This window comes from Cajanus cajan, chromosome 8, assembly GCF_000230855.2.
Source record: "Cajanus cajan strain Asha chromosome 8, NIPB_CcT2T_4, whole genome shotgun sequence".
NCBI lineage: Eukaryota > Viridiplantae > Streptophyta > Magnoliopsida > Fabales > Fabaceae > Cajanus > Cajanus cajan.
Window position 1 is genome coordinate 34,772,954 of NC_138524.1, and position 3,591 is coordinate 34,776,544.

The following is a 3,591-nucleotide window of genomic DNA, read 5'->3' on the forward strand; positions in this document are numbered from 1 at the left end:
TACATGATTGCGTTTATTATAACAATATTTGAAATAAAAGAAGAGAAAGATAGAACAAGAAATTGATGAGTAATACCTCGTAACAAGCTTTATTAGATCTTCAACTATGGAGATTTTAGGTACTTTGTGGCAACCTTTCACACTACAATATTCCTCACCAAACTCAAGAAATACAATAGGAGAGAGAGAGAGAAATTTCGAGCTCTAAGGAGTCTTGGACGAAATTTTTGAGGACTTGAGAACTGTGCCCGAGCTGTCTATTTATAGACATCAAAAAGTTGCCAGAACGGCCCGTTCTAGATCTGTATGTTGTGTGTTAATTTCGTATATTGGAACGGCCCATTCTGAAACCAGAACGGCCCGTTCCAAAGGTGAGTTTAACACATAACTGCCTATGTTGGAACGGCCCGTTCCAAACTAAAGTTTTATGCCTTTTTTGTCACTTGGAACGGCCCGTTCCAACTTGGGAACGACCTGTTCCAGATGTAGGTTTTAGCCTTTTTTTAAAAGCTTGGAACGGCCCGTTCCAATTTAGGAACGACCCGTTCCAATTTAGGAACGACCCGTATCAAACTAGGATTTTAGGCCCTTTTTGTAAACTGGAACGACCCATTCCAGTTTTGGAACAGCCCGTTCCGGGCTACTAAAACTAGCTTATTTGGGCTTTAGACTTTCTGATGTCATGTCTTGTTGTTTCCATGCTTCAGGAGCTTCTTTTCTTCGATAATGAAAATCCATTTTCTTATTTATATGCCCCGGATGAAATTAGGTGTCTACAATCACCTGTCTACTATATATTGACATTACATATTTTATGTTTGATATTACTATCAGGTTAATGGTAAAAAGCAATTACCAAATTCCAATTCGGAAGAACGCTAAGACTAGATCATTCGATTAGCATTTTTGAGTGAAAGAGCATTCAATTAGCTAGGGGGAATAATCCACAATTGCACATTTTTATTGTCAATGCTATAACTTTCATCCCTTAAACTAAAGCGTAAGAAAACCAAGTGATATAACTTCGATTCATTTTCATATAATGCTGCTGTGAAAAACTCAAAAAAGTATATTTGACTGTTATATCTTCAATGCCTTAACTTTGATTCATTTTCATATAATGAAATGCTGCTTGAAAAAGGTAAAGTGGAACACACTGTTTTTGCCAAAATTAAAAAATTTTAAAAACATCACCACTATCCGATCGCGATGGGACTCGAACCCACAATCTCCCGCTCCGGAGGCGAGCGCCTTATCCATTAGGCCACGCGATCACATGTTAGTATATAGCACACATTAAAAATATTATAACTTAGTATTTTCATTTAATTCCCATTTCATTGCTTAAAGTATCCCGGAGGAAATCCAAAACCAAAACCAAAATTAAAATTAAAATAATATCTTTTACACCGTAAAATATCATTAAAGGAGAGGAACGGTGTGTTGGGTTATTGTTCAACGATTTAACTTAATTTTTTAACTTTTAAAAATTATGGAATATTATTTTTTCATCCAATCGAGACTAATACAGTACACTTAATTTTATTACGTGTTAAAAAAGTTAATGTGGTTTGAGTAAAACTAGACAAAAATGATAACATTATATCATTTTCAAAATTAAGAGATTAAAATGAACAACTTCATAATAAAGTAAATAAATTGAACCAATTAAAGAAGAAAAAAGTATTTTAGCCTAAAATAATATATAATATTCTTTTAATTTACTATGTATCTTTTAGAAGGAAAAAAATAATCACTTAAGAAAAAATTCTCTTACTAAAAAATTTCATATTGAATGAAAGTTTTTTTTTCCTTTATCAGTAGTAATATTTGAATGAAAGTTTTAGAGTACTTAATTGATCTTTAAGACGAGGTTTTCAAAGTTAGACTAATTATTTTACTAGTAAATAGTGCTTCAAATTTTAACGAATTAATAATAGTTGAATCGTCAATTTATAATAATTAAGATTATTTTTATTTTAATATAATGTATTAAGAAAAAAAAACATCAAATAGTCATAATTCATAATATTAAATATTAATTTCTTTCATTAATAAATATCATAAATAATAACATATAATATTCAAAAATGTTTTTATATAATCCTTGTATAAGCATGTTTAGGAAAGCAATTTTTTTTTTTCCTTCCATGATTTCATCTATTTGAGAAGCAAAGGTAAGGCAAAGGTCAACTATATGAACCTTAAGGTAAAGAAAAATCAATTCAGAAAAAGTTCATCATGATTTTCTGTCGTGTCTCCTCTCGATTCCAAGTACACTATGTTTGGTGAAGAGCTGAATATCATTGCCAAGCTTTGCCTTTATCCTTTCATCAAGACCCAACAAAACTTCCCTCCCACCCTTTACATGATTGATAAAACTTGGATTGGCGTCCAACCTGGAAAAATTTGCCCCAAGCTACGTACCCTTTCCTATACATGAACAAGAGGAATGATGAGAAGCCTCTCATCAACGTCATGCCATATCCCGCCAAGGTTGAGCTGAAAAGCTTTCTAGGGATGATCCCTTAGGCTTATAGGTCGTAGATATGCATGAAAGGGAGTATAGATATATATATATATAGTTTGATGCAAAGAGGTTTTACCAACACATGTTCAAATCGATCCTCCAAACATGAATCGACCAATGGACTCTCAAAGAAAGAGAAGAGAAGGAGGAAATTCCTACTCGGTTTGAAAAGTTGACAAGCATCTAGTGCATGTTGTTAATTTCAATGACATCTCTAGTTTTCATCTGGAAGACGTCATAGCCAATCATAGGTGATGAGACAACCATTGTGTACGTCATTGTCATTGCTCTTTGTGACCTTTCTGATTTGGTTGGGAGACAGAACTTGCCAAGTTGCCTCCACTAAGATCCCATATTGGTTCTAAACACCAAAGGAGTATGCTGAGAAATATGGCCTTCATTCGCGTCTAGTTCCTAAGGATGTTCTTATGTTGGAAGTTTTGCCACCACTCAGTGCAAAACATCAGATGGTTGAAGCCTCTTCTGTGGATGTGCTCTCATCTTGTGTTGTATGATCGTATATAATTGATATATTATATCTTTTAGTGCATCACATTGGATTTATTTGATATTTATAAGTTTCTTAAATTGATAAATTGGTTGAGATTTATTTTATTAGACTATTTTGGTTATAATTCTAAATTTTAATTAATTTTTATAATTTTTTTGTCCACATTGATATTATGTTATGTACATGTCATATCTTGAGCTCCCAAATTTGGAATTGGGCATTCATAACATTCATGAAAAGTTAAGATAAATTTCTATAATTTTCCTATTGTGAGTTTTACTTAATTCAGATGTCTTAGAGTCTAAAAATGCATCACATTATTACACCTTTGCACTTTGTATTAAGTTCTCTTTGGAAAAATTTTGTCAAAGTAGCTTAGCCTTGTTTTTAGGTAATTAATGGGTTATGCCTTGCATAATCCCCTTTTTAGATGACTTATATTAATCTGAACTAATTATTTAGGTTATTAATATGTATTTTGATAATAAGTAGAAAAGATATTGCAATAAATGAATAATTAATACTTAATAATAAAATAAAGTTTTATTAT

The 3,591-nt window shown here is 31.9% G+C and overlaps 1 non-coding gene across 1 annotated transcript; it reads right to left on the reverse strand.

Moving 5' to 3' along the window:
• Positions 1 to 1,201: 1,201 nt before the first annotated feature.
• Positions 1,202 to 1,274, reverse strand: TRNAR-CCG (transfer RNA arginine (anticodon CCG)). The gene has a single exon. It is a non-coding gene; the product is annotated as a tRNA-Arg (tRNA).
• Between the last annotated feature and the right edge of the window lie 2,317 nt (positions 1,275 to 3,591).